This window comes from Mirounga leonina, unplaced genomic scaffold, assembly GCF_011800145.1.
Source record: "Mirounga leonina isolate KUSES-001 unplaced genomic scaffold, KU_Mleo_1.0 Mir_173, whole genome shotgun sequence".
NCBI classification, from domain to species: domain Eukaryota; kingdom Metazoa; phylum Chordata; class Mammalia; order Carnivora; family Phocidae; genus Mirounga; species Mirounga leonina.
Genome location: NW_023270447.1, coordinates 32941753 through 32962100, shown reverse-complemented (window position 1 = coordinate 32962100; position 20348 = coordinate 32941753).

Sequence of the window (20348 nt, the reverse complement as noted above, 5' to 3'; positions counted from 1 at the left end):
GGATGTCTGATTTCTCCTAAGCTAACAGAGTCTTAGAAGGATAGCAGTCCCATCACTCCTTAAAGATTAAGTCCTGCTGAGAAGTGTACTTGACCACCTCAGGCTTTCAGGGAGTTATCTGCTTATCCAATACTGAAATCCAGGTTTTAACTCATTTCAGTGTTCATTCTATTATCATGCAGTTTCTCAAGATCACTGCGAAGCTTGTGTGATTTTCTGCTTGGGTATAAAATGCACGGAGAAGTTGAATGGCTTTGGATAGTGATTACATAATAAATGCTATGCTGATTAAGCCCATCCCTATCAAACTGACACACCTTTTCAGTAGTGGTAAGTTCTTTTATCTTAGAAGTAAATAAATCAGTAAATACCCCCAATTTCCTTCATTCACTGCTATAGTTTCCTTTATCCACAATTCATAAATTTATCTAAACCCTTCTGGAATCTACAGTTGACTCTTAAAAACATGGGGGTAAGGGGCGTCGACTGCCCACACCTTTGAAAATCTGCATATAACTTTCAATTTCCCCACAACTTAATTACTAATAGCTAATGTTGACCAGAAGCCTTGCCAATAACATAAGCTGTCCATTAATTCATATTTTGTATGTTATATATATTATACTATATTTTACAGTAAGGTGAGCTAGAGAAAAGAAAATGTTAAGAAAATCATAAGGAAGAGAAATTACATTTAGAGTACTCTATGTATTGAAAAAATCTGCATATAAGTGAACTCATGCAGTTCAAATCCGTGTTGTTTGGGGGTGAAACTGTATTTATTTTTTAAGCTTGCATAAGTTCTGGGGACAATCACTCAGTTCTAGAACTCCATGTTCTTTAACTTAAAATGAACTATTTAAAGGTACAGGGTTCCTATAAAGTTCCTGATGCTCACTGAGCTTTTCTCTCTATATAATAAATAGAGATAATATAAAAAGGTATAAATTTTTAAATGAGAGATTCTGTGTCCTTAATTATTTTTTAATCCATTCCAACTACAAGTTTTCTTTTTATACACATCCTGTACAGAAATGTATTTTTATGTTCTACTTTTGTATATATTGTGATGCATATAGAGACAGCACTACATTGCATGGGTATCACTCTTCTCCCTTTCTATGCTCCATCATGTAGCCCAAACACAGTTTTACAATCGTTCTCAACACAGTGCCCTAGGTAAGCACTATTAGGTGACTAGAACAGGCCCATAATATGAAGCCCCTTTGAGACTTTTGTATCAATGCTATAGAGTAGCCATGTGCTTATATCCTCAGTCTTTGAGACCCTGATAAAATAACAGTAAAGCAATTTTTAAAAAAATACAACAGAATAATACTACAAGGATAGAGGAATGGTACAAAAGCCATGAACAGCTGAAACTTGTCAATAAAATTTTTGGAAAACAGAAAAATAGAGAAGTGGTATCTGAGCGCGCAGAGTAGGTGAAGTGATAGCCTAGAATACACAGAGACAGACAGACATCGAGAAAGCAAGTCCATGTTCCTCCAGCACTCTGGAGAGGCTCATGACTTGGGACTTGGAGCTAAAGAAAAGGGTACTGATTTAAATTCTGTATATGGTGTCTTTAACCTTCTATATCCCCATGGCACAAAACTCCCAGAAGCTAACCATTGCTCTTCTCATTCCCTTTTTCCATTTTGTGAAATTTCAGAGCACCAGGAATAAAGATCCTGAAAACTTCCAGAGACAAACAAAAGAAAACTACAAATGATATGGAAAGAGATTGGCATCAGAATTCTCATCAGCAGCTACAGATAGAAAAAGATATTGGATAATGCCTTTAAAAATATATATCCAGATACAACTCAGATCCAAAAGAAACAACACAGCAAGGGGCACCTGGGTGGCTCAGTCAGTTAAACATCTTGGGGTCCTGGGATCCCAGGGTCCCTCAGCAGGGAGTCTGCTTCTCCCTCACCTTCTCCCTCTGTCCCTTCCCTTCCCACTGCTTGTGCACATGCTCTCTTTCTCAAATAAATAAATAAAATCTAAAAAAATCCCAACACAACAAAATCATGAAACAACAGAAGAAAAATTACTCTCAACCCAGAATTCTTTACCTGAATACATCAAATGCTAGATTAGAATAAAACACCTGAAATTAAAATTTCAAAATGTCTACTTGTCATATACCTTATCTTAAGAAGATATCATGTTCAGTTAAGTTGCAGGATACAAAACCAATAAATAAAATTCAGTTGTGTTTTTTTATGCTAACAACAAACTATCAAAGAAGAATTTAAAAATACCATTTACATCAAAAAGAATTAAATACCTAGGAACAAATTTAACTAAGGAGGTACACTGTGTACTGAAGACTATAAGACATTGATAAAAGGAATTGAATACACAAATAAATGGTAAAATATTCTGTGCTCATGGACTGGAAGAACTGATATTGTTAAAATGTCCCTACTATCCAAAGCAATCCACAGAGTCAGTACAATCCACAGATTCAATGCAATCCCTATCAAAATCCCAATGCATTTTTCACAGAAATTTTAAAACTTCTCAAATTTGGGATGCCTGGATGGCTCAATTAGTTAAGCATCTGTCTTGGGCTCAGGTCATGATCCCAGGGTCCTGGGATCAAGTCCCGCATCGGGCTCCTGGCTCAGCGGGGAGCCTGCTTCTCCCTCTGCCTGCTCTGCCTGCCACCCCCCTGCTTGTGTTCTCTCTCTCTGACATGAATAAATAAAATCTTTAAAATAAACAAATAAATAAATAAAATAAAAATCCTAAAATTTGTATGGAATCACAAAAGACCCTGAATAGCCAAACTAATCCTTAGAAGAACAAAGCTGGAACATAACACTTCCTGATTTTAAACTGTATTACAAACCTATAGTAATTAAAGCAGTATGGTATTGACAGGAAAACAGATATACAGATCAACGGAACAGAACAGAAAGACCATAAATAAACCATAACAGGGGTGCCTGGGTGACTCAGTCGGTCAAGTGTCCAACTCTTGATTTCGGCTCAAGTCATGATCTGAGGGTTGTGAGATGGAGCCCCATATCAGGCTCCTTGCTCAGCGGGGAGTCTGCTTCTTCCTCTCCCTCTGCCTCCTCCCCCTTGCTCATGCTCTGTCTCTGTCTCTCTCGCTCTCAAACAAATAAATAAAATCTTTACAAAATAAATAAATAAATAAATTGCGTTGGGAAAACTGGACAGCCACTGGCAAAAGAATGAAACGATCACTAGCTTACACACTATACAAAAATCAACTCAAAAGAGATTTAAGATTTGAACATAAAACCTTAAACCATAAAATGCTAGAAGAAAACATAAGCAGTAAGCTCCTTGACACAGGTTTTAGCGATAAATTTTTGGCTATGACACCAAAGGCAAAGGTAAGAAAACCAAAAATAAAGAAGTGGGACTACATCAAACTACAAAACTGTTGCACAGTAAATGAAATCAGCAACAAAATGAAAAGGCAACCTATAGAATGGGAGAAAATATTTGAAATAATAATCTGATATGAGGTTAATATCCTAAATATATAAAGAACTCATACAACTCAATCACAAAAACAAAAGCAAAAAATAAACAAAAAACCCCCACCAAACAATCTGATTTAAAATTGGCTAGAGGAACTGAATAGACCTTTTTCCAAAGAAGATATACAAATGGCTAACAGATATATGAAAAGATGCTCAGCATCACTAATCATTATAGAAATGCAAATCAAAACCATAATAAGGTCTCTACCACTCACACCTGTTAGGGTGACTATTATTAAAAGGGAAAAAAAAGAAATGTTGGCAAGGATGTGCATAAAAGAGAACTCTTGTACACTGGTGGGAATGTAAATTGATGCAGCCACTTTGGGGAACAGTATGGAGGATCCTCAAGAAATTAAAAATAAAACTACCATATGATCCAGCAATCTCACTTCTGGGTACTTATCCAAAGGAAATGAAAACAGAATATTGAAGAGGTCTGCATTCCCAAGTTCACTGTAGCATTATTCACTACAACAAAGGTAAAAACCTTTTGTCCCCATTCTCCACATTAATAAACTTGATTAGCTCTGGGGGTCCAGATCATTCTGATGAATGAGGATTTCCACAGTTCTGCAGAGGACTGGAAAAAACATGGATTTCATCTAGATATTGCAGAGCATTAAGCTTGATAAAGGAATAAAGGTATATACAATTATTTGAGCAGTCTGTCTTTTGCTATTTTGGCATTTCTATCCATTGTGATCAAAGGAATAAAAATAGGATCTGCCCATATAGGGTAATTCTCTAAGTATGGCAAATCCAACAACACACAATGAAGTAGAGAAATGAAAAGTGAAATATTATTCATATAACCCAACAAATCTCACCAAACAAAACCCACCAAACACCTTTTCTAGAGCAAAGAATGGGGTTTGCACTACATTCATCAAACCAGACTTTCCTGCCACACTCATTAAACCACCTAGGTTATTTTTCATTTCTCAGTGTTGAATATATAATATGTAGTGTGTGATAAGGTAACATGAGTAGAAAAGGCTTCATTCCAACTTTTCAAAACTCTGATATCTTTTGTGGAAAGAACTAAGCAAATCACGCTCTCTTCTGTGCAGGGCATAGGGAATAGTGGCCCACCCTCCTCATCATGTACTGAAGGCTGAAATTAATCACTTCTTAGATCTACAAAGCTTGTCTAGCACTCAGACAGCCTTGCCCTGAACATATATGCACTTAATAAATATTTCTGGATGATGTTTAAAGCTCCTAAAATAAAGTGCTAAATAACAACAATCATAAACCTTGGCAGTGTGCCTTATTAGCACATCTTCAACTGTTACATGAGCAACCCTAAGCGAAAATTAGCTCATGGGGCCCCTCTAAATACTCTGCTAAAAATAAGCTTCATCATCTCTCATTTCAATGTTTATGAGGTCACAAGCATCTCATACACTCCATCCAAGTGCTGGTCATGTCAATTCCTTTGAGCTCAGGAAGTTGGCATCTAAAATAAAATGCCAATATTTAGATCCTAATGAATTCCAGGAAATACATTAGGTTTTCCCTTCAGGACTGAAAAACACATGGAGCTTTCAGCTTTTTATGCAAAAATCCAAGTATAAATCAATATAGTAGGAAGTATTTAGCAATGATTTTCTCTTCTGATATTTTTAAATCACCTGCCTGCTACCTGCTTGAAGACTTAGGATGGAGCCTTGTGTTTGACGGAGGTTTAACGCACATTTGTTGCTATTGCTATAAATTCCAGAGTCCATAACCAAAAAATTAGAAAGGATCTTAGACACGCCCATCTCCTAGTATAGTTTTGAGAGTTAACAGAAGTAAAATAAGTACAAAGCATAGCATATTGTAAAGTTCAAAATGTTAGTTTCTAGTACTATCACCCGTCATATGCTCAAAACACTCATCTCTTAATGATCCCTTTGCATCATTTTGGTTTCTCAAAACATTTTTTTTCCTCAAGAGTAAGTCATTTAACTTTCTTCAAGTAGAATATTTTAGCTTCACTCCAATGTCTAAATGACTATGCCTGAATTAAACTTCCTTCCCTTTTTCCTTAGAACATGCCTCCACTGTAGGGATGGCTTGAAATATCAACCCTCAGCAACCCCAGCCAAATGCCAACCCGATTCCTTGGATGATAAGTAGACATCACTGGCACATCAGAACTCATGTGTGGCCACAGGTCAGCAACAAGTTCCGTGGTTTGATGCCAAAGGCTTCCCAAAAAGGGAGTTAGGGAGCCTCATCTGACTCATTCCAACCATGTCACCTTCTTTCGTTAAAATGTCCTAAGGATGTCAGTACCTTCTTTTCCATTATTAATGACCCATGATTCATCAGTCTCCAATACCTGTTACTAAATTAATCTGAATTAAGTTAGATGCCCTTATTTAACGGAGGTCCCATGGGTTCAGAGCTGGTTTGAGAAAAAGTAAAATATCAATTCCACATTCTTATAAATATTCAGGTTCACATATTTTCATCTACAGTTCATCTTGTTAATGTCAGCCTTCATAATTTATTGACCATGTAAAAATATTTTAGCATGGAAAGTGGAGAAAATGAGTGAGAATAAATCTTTCAGTGCTCTTCAACAAGCCACAGTCCAGTCCAGAAGACCTTCATTTTTAATTTTGCATTCAAGTGCCAGTTGAGACAAATTGGTTAACAGTTCATCATGGGAGCAATTCCAGAGCTCATTCATTTAGACTCTAAGGACTTTTCAGCATCACCAGAGGCAGCCAGCACATAGTTGGTGACCTCAGGAAGAGCACAATACTTGGAGATTTAGAAAAACTACAATATATGCTTCAGTCCTTAAAATTCATCATCTAATTTCCTCTATCTCCTTTCCACTGGGTAAGAAACATCTGTCAACACATGTGCCATTGGCCTATTATTCTTCCTAATGTGGTTATTGAGTTTGACTCTCTACACCCCTGACAGAAAGGAAAGACATTCTGACACATTCACCAGCACCATGGGGTAATGTAAAATATGCAAGGGTTAAACAATCACTTACCCCTTCCTCCCATCCCTATGACTCTACCTAGAGGGAAAACTATGCCTTATTTTAAATAACATTACCCTTTCCCATAATCCTGTATACTAGGAATTTACATTATAAGAGTTCACTTTATTATTTTTTTTTCTAACAGAACAACATATGTTATGCTTACATTTGAAAGCAATCTCGGAAAATAGGCCTGCATGTGAATGCAATTGGCTGCGAGTTCACATTTCCCCTAGACAAAACTGTGAGCAAAACACATGTTTTTCCATCTAAGTTAGAAGATGGAAAATGATGCATTATTTTTTTAGGCTTTTGTGGCATGCATTTTAAAATCAATGCATATTTCTTCATGCACATTTTCACAAAAATCAATGTTGATACATCCATCAGATCTGATGTGTTCAATCCCTTCAGCACCTGGAGAACTTGCACTCTTGAAAATATTTTTTCCTGAGAATTGTAATTCTTGTGAGTGATAAGTGAGAAAGAGTACCCTCCATCTTCGTGTCCTACAAAGGAATAAGAACGTTCTTACATGCTTGCTCTTAGTCCCAGGTAAATCAAAGAATGGCTGTTTTGCTCACTGGTACACAAAGTAATCTCTCCAGGTCCTCACAAAACTCAAGAAAAAACTGAGGCTAACTTGGCACTAACATGTTATAGGTGACATTGGATAATGCGGTACAAGCAGGAATGACCCAATCACAAATACATTGCAAATAAATCAGAAGAGATCATTATTTAGTCAGAAAAGTACTCTTTTTCCCTTGTGGTTAGTAAAAAAAGAAAGGCTTCTTCTAAAATTCTATTTTTTTAAATAAAATTTAGCTAGAAGAGGGAAATTGTAGGCCCTCATTTTTGCTATACACATTTAAGAATAAGGTTACTGGGAAGCCAATCAGACACTGATTGGAAAGGAGAGAAAAAAGGACATGCCCCACGAGTAAAGTAATCTATTCAATATTAGGAATGGCAGGATGCCAACAATAGATGTGTATAGAGAGTGACTTCCCCCAATTTATGAAGAAGTGGTAGAGGTAAGCAGGCCGTATACTATTTGCTGTAAGTAAGATGTGTGGAGTTTTATCTTTACTTCTTTCAAGTACATGATTGATTTTCAAACAGGATGGGCAGAAAAACTATCCACTGAGCTGAGAATATAAAGAAAGTTGGAACATTTTACTCACTTACTCAGTATCTGAGTAATTTAAGAAGCAGTGGCTCTTAAAATCAAGAGCAAAATTTTATTTTGTAATATGCTGTCAGAATCAATGTACCTTTATTCAGCTTTCTGCATATCATTTCTCATGCCTTTGGCTAAGACCAAATGTAGCATTTGTAAGTTAAATGCCTTTATACACATTAGCAAGTGACTTAGCTTAGAGAGATAGGTATTATCTTGAGGTTACAGAATCAGGCTGAAGTCTCTTGACCTAAAAATATATGAAAATTTGTTCCTTCTCTACTTCAGATTAAAGGATGAATGTACTTTCTTTTAACCACAAAATAGTACAGTGCATGTAAAATAGGTAAACAAATTAAACTTTATTTTAAAATCTATTATAACTAAAAGGAGCACTAACATAATTAAGTCTCAGTAGTGAACAGAAATAAGTAGGTTGCATAAATATAAATATTTACTCCAATGAGAAACTTGGTCATCAGCATTTACTCCAGAGTTTTCAGAGCATGAAGTAAAATGCAGTTGGTGGTAAACTAGCATTTCAAATGATAAAGTCAATGTTAATCCTTTTTTGAGCATAAATATAGAGACTACAAATTTCAAATAGGATCAAGTATCTCTCTTTAACAACCCCTAAAGGGGTTCTTTTAGCTTGAAAATGTGTAACAAAAACAAAAAGTTTAATTCAAATGACTTGAATCCTTGCTATGGAGTGAGGAATATAGAGTTCACCAACATTTAATTGAAGTATAAACAATCACAATAAATTATAAATCACACACAGGCACACATTTGGTATGTCTATCGGTCAATCCTCACTAGCAATTGGTGAGGCTGCAAGTCTGGGGTGACAGTATGTTTCAATTCTGTGTCTAGGAACGTTTCATTGTCATAGTGCTATTATACACGTTAGAGCTACATTATCTAAGATGCTGGTGGTTGATATGGTGTCTCTTAGTATGACTTCTCTTATTTTCTTGTTTTCTATTATGTCTTGTCTCTAGTTGGGCCATACCAGTCTGGCCCTCCTGAGTAGCAATGTTAATATACTCAATATTAACATACTCAATACACTCAATATACTCAATAAAGAGAATGAGAATTTCTCTGTGTATAATTGCTTGAAGCCCAATCCTTCAGAAAGTCTTTATTCTTTTCCCACAAAGAGCTCAGCAAGTACATGTCTTACGCTTTTACTATTTCTGTTACTAATTGCTATTACTTAGATGTGTGTAACCTAATTTCTTCCAGATGTGAAAACCTATGCATGATTTGGGGCTACATTTACCTGCCTGAGGACTCCCCACCATGATTCAAGATATCTTTCCTCTATTTGTGCTTTTTGTTTGCAATTGTACCCCATTCCAGGGCATCAGCAGCTATATAATTACATATCATTAAAATGGAATGTGAAGGATATAGGACAAAGCTACACACCCAGGATAGATTGCTGCATAGATGAGGCCTTTGCTATTTACTTCCTTCTGCCCATGGTGGGTTAGTTACACCTGGGGGTCAGAGATGATATTTGGAGGCTGAAGTAATCGCTTGGACACTTGATTAAGATTTTTGGGAAGAAGGAATCAACTTGAGGGAGTCAGGCCCAATTCTTGGAAATGTACTCATCTGGGGACATGTTCATATACAATCCTGAGTGGTGTCTCTCATACAAAACGCACGCACCCAGCCTCTGGAAACTCCTCAGCAGAGCCCTAAAATCTAGAGTTAGGTTGGCCCTGTAGTCACTGTAAGGAGAGAGGTTTCCCTGGCCGAGAAGATCCAGGTGGTGGAAAGACCAGGAGTCATTGTGATAAAGGCAGCAGCAAGAAGTGAAGTCGTGATGACAAATGCCATCAGCAAAGCTGACGGCCATAGCACCTGAAGCATCAGAACTGGTCACTTCTGACAGGGCTCTGACAGCAGCAACAGCTGCTACAGAGTGCAGTAGCCAGGGGTGGATAGAATGGAGACTCCACCAGCAAGAGTAGTCAGAAATCATCAACTTTCACTAGTAATGGGAAGATGGCAGCGGATGGAGACTTAGGAGGATAGAATTTGGAGTTAAAAACCACTGTGCCAGATGCCTATACTCTGTGGTCACCAAGCATGGTGTGACCTATAGAAATAAGGATAATTGTGATAATGATCAGTTACCTATTTCACTCACGTTTCTTAGGCAGACACAAGCTTTCGGACGGACACTCACAGTAGCAAGGACACCCCGCATATGGTAGCCAAGAGAATCATATGTTTCTATCCCATGATGGTTAAGCAACAAGTGAAGAGAAAAAATAACATCTGTTGAAAGCCTTCCCATAATTATGTAATTTAATCCTTACACCAACACTGCAAGTTCTGTAATCACGAAACCCATTTTATAGATGACTAAAATGGGTCTCGGAAAGATTTAAATGATTTGCCCAAATACACGCAAATAAGGACATAGCTGAGATGTGAACACAGATCTGACTAACTCCAAAGCCAGTGCTCTTTCCATTAGACTCCGCTGCCTCTGTGGGAGCCTGAGACAAACAATGGAAACAATCACCACAGACACCCAGCCCCACTCCCAGCCAGTCTACCTCCCGCCCCCTGCAGAGGGAAGCAGATGTGGAGCAAAATATCCATGGGCTCTGAAAACTTCCATTTCTGAAGCTGAAATCCAAAAGCTGAGAAGTTGCTGACACTGCTGCTGTGCCCTGCCAAGTCCCTTGCTTTGAGGGCAGTTTGGTGTAAAGAATGTTGATAATCACTGTAAACGGAGGAGTATGACTCTCAGCCCGGGACACAAGGGTACTGCATACATAGTTTTGGCAGCAGAATCTATATTGTGGTACTGGGAGGTACACGCTTTTCACAGAGAAAATACAAAATAAAAATAAACAGATTGTCTGGAGCTCTTCCAGCAGCCCCCCCATCTGACTCCCAGGGCTTACAACCCAGTGTTCTGTCCCAAATGTGGTTTTCCCTGTTAAATGTTTGCAGGAACCAGGTGAGGTATTCGTTGCATGGGTAGATAGTGTTTATATCCCGAGAGTACTGGTGAGACACCAGGAATGATGGGATTTGGGTTGCTGCAAATCCAAAGTGGGAAACGAGGTTCTTTCTGAGGCAAACAGCACAGCAGTTTCACATGGAAGACGGATGTCCCAAAGAGAGATAGTCTTTTGTGGAAAGGAAGATATAGTGGGAAGTCTCCGCAAGCTCCTCACTGATGTCCAACAATGAAGGAGAATTTGGAAGAATCATGAGCATGGTGGGGGGAGGGTCAGTTTCACTCTTTATTTGGCAGATGATTCTTTTAGATATTTGAATTGGCATCAGGGTGGTTTTCTCTAATGTCAACATGAACAAAGACTGACTTGTCCTTAAAATGTCATTACATTGAAACTACAGAGAATATTCCTAACAAGTGGGAATCCATTTCTCGTATTTTTTTTTTGTATCTTTTCATAGTTGAATCTGTGAAAACAGAAAATATTTCCATGTTGGCACTCACATTTATTGAGCATCTATTCCTTTCTGTTCTCTATGCTGGGCTTTAAATGTATTCTCTCAGTTACTCTTCATAAAATACCTGTGAACTATTTTACAGATCATAGTTGACATATATTGAGCATCTACTCTGCACCACTATGCTATGTATGTATATTATTTAACCTAATCCTCCATAAAGTACACACAATTTTCTCCATTTTATAGATAGCAATAGAAATAATAAGGAAGAAGTCTAGCTATAATAACTTAGGGGCCCCTGGGTGGTGCAGTCAATTGAGCGTCGCAGTCTTGGTTTCGGCTCAGGTCGTGATCTCAAGGTCTTGAGATCAAGCCCTGCATCAGGCTCCACACTCAGCGCACAGTCTGCTTAACTTTCTCTCCCTTTCTCTCTGCTCCTCCCCCGCGCGCTTGTCTGCGCGCACTCTCTCTAAAATAAATAAATAAATCTTTAAAATAATAATAATAATAACTTAAAAATTACTCCATGACCGGCATTGTTCTAAACACTTTCCATGCACTAAATAACTCTGTGAAACAAGTACTATTGTTATACCCATTTCATACTTGAAAGCATTTGGCTGAGAGAGTTTAAGTAATTTCCCCAAAATTATACAGCCACCGAGGATTAAAATCCAGTCTGTTGGATTTCAATGTCCATCATTTTAACCTCTGCATAATATTTCCCCACAACTTAGTAAGGTGAGACTCAAGAGAAGTTCAATATCCTACATCAGATCATACAGTTATAAAGAATAGACTGAGCCAGGTCCCAGGGTTTTGTATGTTTGTTTTTGTTGTTTTTTTTTACTTCAAAGCCCATATTTTTCCACTTCATCACCAGGCTGCCTTTGTAAGTAGTATTTCTTTGGCAGTGAGATTCTACCACAAGGCCCACAACACAAACTCTTAATTACTAACACCCATTGAGTTCTTTTTGTGAGACATTCCTGGACGTGAAGACTTTGCCTAACTGTTAGGCACACTGAAAGGTTGAGGACGGTCCTTCAAAGTTACACAACGGAACTGTGAAAAGCATTACAAACAGCAAAGATAAAACTGACACTTTTAGATTAGGCAAAGATAATATAACTTGAGATAGTTCGCTCTCTCTTGTTTTTAAATCTAAATTTCACTGACAGGTTATGAAAACAAAATCTGGTTTTCTCTAAGAAACAGTATTTTCTAAGTCAGCTTTACATTTGAGCAGCCAAATATTTGATCCATCCTGAAGTAAATTTTCAAATGATTTATTCCAGGTATGTATTCCTAATGATGGCAAAATAAGTGATCCATTCTTGCACATGTTAATATGCTCATATTCATAGGCCTGGGATAGATCCAGAAAAATATATCCATTTGTATTTCTTTAATGACATTCTTAAATGGGACTTTTAAACCAAAGTAGGCAACATACTGTATCACTTACACATTTTATTTTGGCATGAATCCACAAGTCATCTTGTATTAGGGGAAGCTTATTTTGAAGTTTTATTGATTATTTACATCTCTTAAAACCGATGAGTAAGTTTTCAATGTAATTTATGTACCTTTATCATTTTCCTTTCAATCCTCCCATATTATTATCCGTGATGAGCTGCAGCCAGATGTAAGAGTAATTTCATACAGAATACATAAGCCATGCCTCATCCTATCATGAAACAGATACAACACCAAACCTCCAAATGAATGCTAAAGTTTTTATTTTATTTTTTAAAAAGATTTTATTTATTTATTTGTTGGGGAGGGGGAGAAGAGAGCAAGCACAAGCAGGGGGAGCAGCAGGCAGAGGCAGAGGGAGAAGCAGGGTCCCCGCTTAGCAGGGAGCCCTATGTGGGACTTGATCCCAGGCCCTGGGGTCATGACCTGAGCCAAAGGCAGACACTTAACCAACTGAGCCACCTAGGTGTCCCCTAAGTTTTATTTTAAATGAAGGCAGTCTTACTAACTCTGAATTCAATCTAGGCTAAAGCCAAATATGAAATATAATTTAATAGATGTATTTCTTCAGAACGCTACCTTCTCATCACTCTATGTGTAATTGACATTGAGATGGCTCAGAGGGGGAAAAACCACATTGTGAGAGAATGAATCCCATCTTTATTAGTATCTGAATATGCTGTACACTTACTTCTTACTTGCTGTATCACTCTTAATCCATTTCCCAAGGACTTATGGGCAACCACTTACCCAGGATTATCTCAGGCAAACAAATTAAAATATTTTAGTCATACGTGCAGCTAACACAAGCTGCACTATATTGTAATTATATGTGTATATACACTTATATTCCTTATTAAATTTTAAGGTCTTCAAGGGTAGAGATCAACATCCTAAGCAATTATGTATCTTACATGGTACCTAGTGCAGTGCTTTGTACACAGTTGGTCTTCAAATGAATATTAAATTACTGGATGGTATTCATTATTTGGATTTGACTGGATATAATAAAAGATCTAAAATTAACAGTGGCCTAAAATAAATAAAAATAAAAATAACAGTGGTCTGAAAGAGATAGATGCATATCTTTTTCATATTATAAAGAGTACATAGGTAGGCAGTCCAAGAATGCCATAGTAGCTCTGCAGTGTCTTGTTTTCCCCTGTCTTGGTCCTTTATCATTTACAGTGCATTGCCTCAAGATCTGGAGTGGTTGCCTGAACTCCAGCCATCATGTCTGTTTTCCAGGAAGCAGAAAGAAAGAAGGGAGAAAAGAATATCATGACCTCCTTTTTTAAGGAGGCCTCCAAGTAGTCCCGTACCACACTTTGATTTAGAGCTTACTGAACAGAACTTAGTCACATAACCACACCTAACTACAAGGCTGGCAAATGTAGCCCAATAGCTAGATGTTTTAGTGTCTCAAATAAGTTTTTGGTTTTTTTTTTTAGGTTTTATTTATTTATTTGAGAGAGAGAGAGACAGAAAGAGCACAAGTGGGGGTGGGGGGCAAAGGGAGAGGGAGAAGCAGTCTCCCCTGCTGAGCAGGGAGCCAGATGCAGGGCTTGGTCCTGGAACTCCAGGATCATGACCAGAGCGGAAGGCAGACACTTACCTGACTGAGCCACCCAGGCTCCCCAGTGCCTCAAATAAGTTTAGTTGATATATTAATAAAATGACTAAGATGGAATCTTAAGGAAGACATATATCAGTATGTCACAAGATGAACAGAACCATTTCTAATGGAATATAATATTAAGATTTGGAATATATTCTCAAATATTTATATGAAAACCTCTTTCAAGTTATTGCATTTCAGCACCAACTTATTAACCACACACTATATAACAGGCACTCTTCTTAGCACTGGAGATTCTTCGTTTGAGGAATGTATAATTAGAATAGTCAAAAAATTTTCTATTGACTTTGACAGAAACCCTATTCAAATTAATGTTTGTTGCCATTTAAAAAATCTATCTCCTATCTATCTATCTATCCATCCATCCATCTAATTTATCTATATACCTCTCTATTTACTTATCTTTAAAGCAAAGAAGGGAACAGTTCCTGAGTCAAATGCGTGCTTATGAGCTATTGAGACGAGCAAGAATGTATCACTTGTTTTGCCATTATTATGAATTTATGCTTACATACCTGGAATAAACCACTTGAAAATTTAATTCAGGATGGATAAAATATTTGGGCATTCAATTGTGTTGCTGACTTAGAAAATAGTATTTCTTAAAGAAAATAAGATTTCATTTTCATTCCCTAGATAGTGGTAAGTAGGTAGGTAGGTAGATTGATAAGCATAGATTTTTTAAAAAATAGCATGTGTGCATATGAAGTAAGCATAGTTCTAAGTTCTTGGTGTGTATTTTCTCATTTAAATTCACAACAACGCTATCAAGTAGGTACTACTATTCTTATTTTATAACTGGGGAAATAAGAACAAAAAGATTAGCAAATAATGAACTTGGCATCAAATTCAGATAGTCTGGCTCCAGAGTTCTCCTTTGTAATAATATGCTGTTCCATTTCTTGGAATGAATACCTTCTAAGCAACATATATTTAAAGAAAAAACAACTCATCAAAATAATTCTAAATACAAAATAATATGTAAACAAAGCCTATCGTAATCACCTTTCTTTTTTATATTACCTTTTTACACATTTTTTTTATTAACTTGCTTCTTTTAGGCAACATTCTGAATGCTTGCCCAATCTTAGATTTTACTTGTTTTGATTAACCATAATTATTATTCTCTTCTGATGCTCAGATTGACTGGTGGGAGCCCTCCATGTGATTCCTTTATATTTTTAACACTGCTTCCAAAATCATTGCACATACACTTGTTTTTTGACAAGAGGATATTCTAGACCCATCCTGAATTTTCAGACCTTTCTGTTAAATGGAATAGGAACTTGATGGCTAGAGCTTAATTAGCCATCTTTTACCATGAAGTATACACTTACCTTGAGGATGGGGGAAGAACAAACTAGAAATCTCAGTTTTTGTTAGCAGCTGCCAAACAAGTCTTAGTCTGCTTGTCATTAGACTTAATTTATGTGAAGAAAGAGAGACACTGACCTTGTTTATGCCACTCTTATTCCAATTTCCCACAATTTGCTGCTTTATCTAATTCTGTTACACTGGGGCCAGAGCAGTTGGAACTCATAGTGCAAATCTAGCTGCTAAGACCGGGCCCTTCTGCAGGGCTGATGGTTAGGGGCAAGTACCAAAGAAGGGGTTTTAGATGAATCAGTTGCTTCTAATAATCCACTATGTAAAATGATGTACCATGAAGTGTCTGATCTTGATCAAGCATTAACTAGGTTATTATCCAGGATTAAGTATATGTCAGGATAGGTCCAAGGCAAGATTTAGAAACTACTCTGATTGTTGCACCCTGGGTTTCTATTCTGGCACATATATCTTATATGTATATATTACATACATGCATTATATATATTACAGCCAATGGACCAAGAGTTGGCTAAGTTTATACTACTACTGATATTCATTCATTCATTCACTCATTCATCCATTCATTCACCAAAAATGTATTTAGTGACTATGATGCACCAAGCACCATTCCAAGGATGCAGCAGTAAGTATACTAGACAAAAATTCCTGCCCTAAGGGCTTGTATTATAGTGGAGGGAGACAGAAACCACTCAATCAATATAAGTAAAATATATGTATGTCAGAAGATGGTAAGTACAATGAGAAAAATAATGAAGAAGGGAAGGAGGATAGGGATGTCAGGTAACAATTTTAGATGGCTCAAGGAGAGAGGCCTCACTAAGAAAATGGCATTTGAAGGAAGCAGGTGAGATAACAAGTCATTTGATATTTGTATTAGAGCATTCTAGGTAGAGAGAAGAGCAAGTCCCCAGGTCCTTTTGGCTGCTGTGCTGTGAACAGACTAGGCATGGGGCAGGAAACACAGAAAATAGTTAATTTGGGAGAGAGGTGATGGTGGCTGGAAGAGGTTGGTTAACACTGGAGTTAATGAAGAGTAGTCAAATTCTGGATACCTTTCAAAGATGGTACTGACAGAATTTGCTCTGAGGGGTTGGATGCAATTTATGAGTGAAAGAGAGAAATTGAGAATGACTTCAAGGTTTCTGGCCTGGGCAACTGTAGGGATGGTAATATCATTTACTGAGATGGTAAAGACTATATGAGAAAAAGGCACTGGGAAGTAGATCCCAGTGTCTGGGAAATCCAGAAAATTTTCAACTTCTTTGTTGATATTTTTAATTTCTTTCTAAAGCCAACAGTCAAGTTGACCACTTAGACCCCTTCATTGTGTCCATCCTTTAGGGGGCCCTGACTTGGCCCTCACCTGGCCAACCCCTCTTCACAGGGTAAGGCTTTCATGGAACTAAGAGGATGTGTCACTAAGCCTCTTCTAGATCATGCTCCATGTAGGGTTTTGGGATTCCCTGTCAAATGCCCCAATCCTACTTCCACAGTCTATGTAGAGGCCCATCTTTCCAAGAGTGGGTCAGACTATTAACCATGCACCTCTAGGCCAAATGCATAGCTAAGAGATGGCTGAATGTGAGTAGAAGAGGTTGTGGCTAGAGCTTGGAATGAGGCGCCCACTCTAGAGGGGATCCTGAGAAGTAGGGTCAGGCCTGCATTGCTGTACACGATATCCTAACTTTCTCTTTTGTAATAACAGGCATGGATTTATTTTTTCAGATGAGACCTTAAAAGGAGTACTCTCTGAATATGCTCCCACAGTCCTTCGCTTGGTGTTGACAACCTGTGCCACGTGTTGAAAAACTACTGATCCTCTCGGGTGCCTGGGTGGCTCAGTTGGTTAAGCCACTGTCTTCGGCTCAGGTCATGATCCTGGAGTCCCTGGATCGAGTCCCGCATCGGGCTCCCTGCTCAGCAGGGAGTCTGCTTCTCCCTCTGACCCTCCCCCTTCTCATGCTCTCTCTCTCTCATTCTCTCTCTCAAATAAATAAATAAAATCTTTGAAAAAAAAAAAAAAGAAAAACTAGTGATCCTCTCTATTCTCAGTTTCTATACTTGTAAAATGGGGCAAATGCCTCAAAGTCTGCTGTGAGGAAAAGTGAACAAGTGAAATGTAAAGGAAATAAGAGAAACACTAAGCATACTGCCTCACACATAACAAGCATTTGAATGATTGCTATTCTGTCTAAAAAATATCTTACATTTCCATGAATTCTTAAATTCTCAAAAAATATACGTGAGTGCAGCGGTAATGGAAGAATTTATTTAAGTGTTTTTCTAATGCCCACTGCATTCTCTTTTGCTTGAAATGATGGGACGACATTTAGATGCAGATCAGTAACTCTTGTGTTCTGTTTCAGGAGCTAGCGTGTGCTTATTTCTTGAGTCAAATACAGGATTCCCATTAGTGTTGATGGTAATTACCCCTGCAGAACAAAGCATGATGAGTGGAGCCCCTGCTGAGGAATTACTTTAATGACTTTGAACTTTAAGGAAGAAACTTAAGAAAGCTACACATGATGACACCCCTCAGGGCCTGAACTCCTGCTGCCTCCCAAACTACCATTTTCAATTGGTGGTTCTGACTAGGTCACTTCTGGGGCATGTTGTTCTTTATGACCAAACGGTGAGAAGCATATTATAGACAAAGTGCTTGAATTTGTAGCTCAACATTTGATGGCTGATAGTGGTAGACTCATCGCCTACCATAAAGAGTCCCAGCTATCAACTCAAAAGTCAATTTACATTATCATGTAGTATTAGTGATAATGGTAGAGATAGTAGTAGTAACTGTATTAACAGCATCCACCTTATCACTATAAATTGCCGATCACCAGCCTAAATTGGGGCCTCAACTCTACCTAGCATTTTCAGTATGTTCTTACTGTTTGTGTTGTGACTTCCTTCTTCTGCTCACAGTAAAAGTATTCCTATCTTTTATACTCTTCATACCACACGGGGAAACAGACCATACAGGTACGCAAACAAATCCCTAATACATTAAGTTAAATTATACTAAATAAAACTTTTCATCGAAATTAAAAATAGAATTACCATATTATCCACCAATCCTACTTCTGGGTGTATGTCCAAAAGAATTTAAAGCAGAGTCTTGTATTTGCATAGTCATGTTACAGTAGCACCATTCACAATAGTCAACAGGTGGGAGCAATCTAATTGTCAGCGGGTAAATGAATAAGCAAAATGTGGTATATACATACAATGGAATATTATTCAGCCTTAAAAAGGAGGGAATCCTTCACATGTTACAACATGGATAAACCTGATGACATTATGCTAAGTGAAATAAGCCAGTTACAAAAAGACAGATACTATATAATTCCACTTAGATAAGGTCTCTAAAGTAATCCAATTCATAAAAACAGAAAGTCTAATGGTGGGTAAAAGGGACAGGTGGGAGGGGGGGGAAAGGGGAGTTGTTTAATTGCTATAGAGTTTCAGATTTGCAAGATGAAAGAGTTCTAGAGATCTATTTCATAACAATGTGAATACTGTTGATACTATTCAACTATACACTTAAAAATGGTGAAGATGGTAGATTTTATATGTTTTTTACCATAGTAAAAAAAACTCTGAAAAACAAATAAGCAAAACACACACACACACACACACATACACAAAAACCAAAAAGACCTCCACCTTTTTGTGTTGTGTTATAGTTGTTCAACAAATATGCTCATGTGCTTACTGCATATCATACCCTGTGCAGGTTCAAAATTTTCACAGTATAGTTTTTGCCTTCCTCTCTGAAAGTACAGTGTTCCTATGAAATCTTTTATAAGGTGAAATGGGGTAAAGAGTATCCCTTGCTTTCCAAAAGAGTGCATTTCACCACTTTACTTTTATGAAAGACCTACATTAATTAGTACTGTAATGCTCTTTTCATAAAACCAAAACTTCTCTTCGAATTTCTTCTGGCACCAATATAAGTCTTTCATAAAAGCGAAGTGGCTTAAGGAAAACCCTTGAAAAGCAAGGGATATCTGTATTTATTTGCAATCAATATTAGGGAGTTGAGAGTGTGGCAGTAAAATAAAATTTAGAAATGTAGCAACATAATTCTGGGTATTTGTCCCCTAAAAAATTTTATGTAAATAATATGAAATGCTCTCTATTGCTGGAGAAATCCGGTGCTGATTTCTTCCCCTTTCCTTTATGCCCAGCCTCAGTTTAAACAACTTTCTTGATCCTATAAGGCCAAAGCATCTACAAGAAGCACCAACTATATAGCAAGAGAGATTTTAAACTGCCTCACAGGCATTCCTTGGCCTGAGATCACCTGGACAATTTCTAGAAGGAAAAACCAATTTGGTGTTTACCTATGTACAAGAGCAGACATGGTCCTGAAAAATTGCTTTCAATGAAAAATTTTGAGTTGTAAAGTTATTTTCTCGCTTATATTTAAAAATTGGAAAACTGTTTTTCTAGAAAACATATTCATCCCAAGACATAAGTAGTGTTCTAATTACATCAACATAGGCAGTTTTTCAAGAATGCATCTACTCTATTGGCAGAGTTCTTCACAGAAAGGCACAACTTAGAAATTCTATCAGCAAATTTGTTGCAAAAGTCATACGATGACTGGCCAAATTCCTGGCAGATCTAAAAAGTTACCAGTGAAGTCAGACACTCAAAATTTCTTAACTTGAACTTCAAGTAATCTCTCCAACTTGTGTGTGTGTGTGT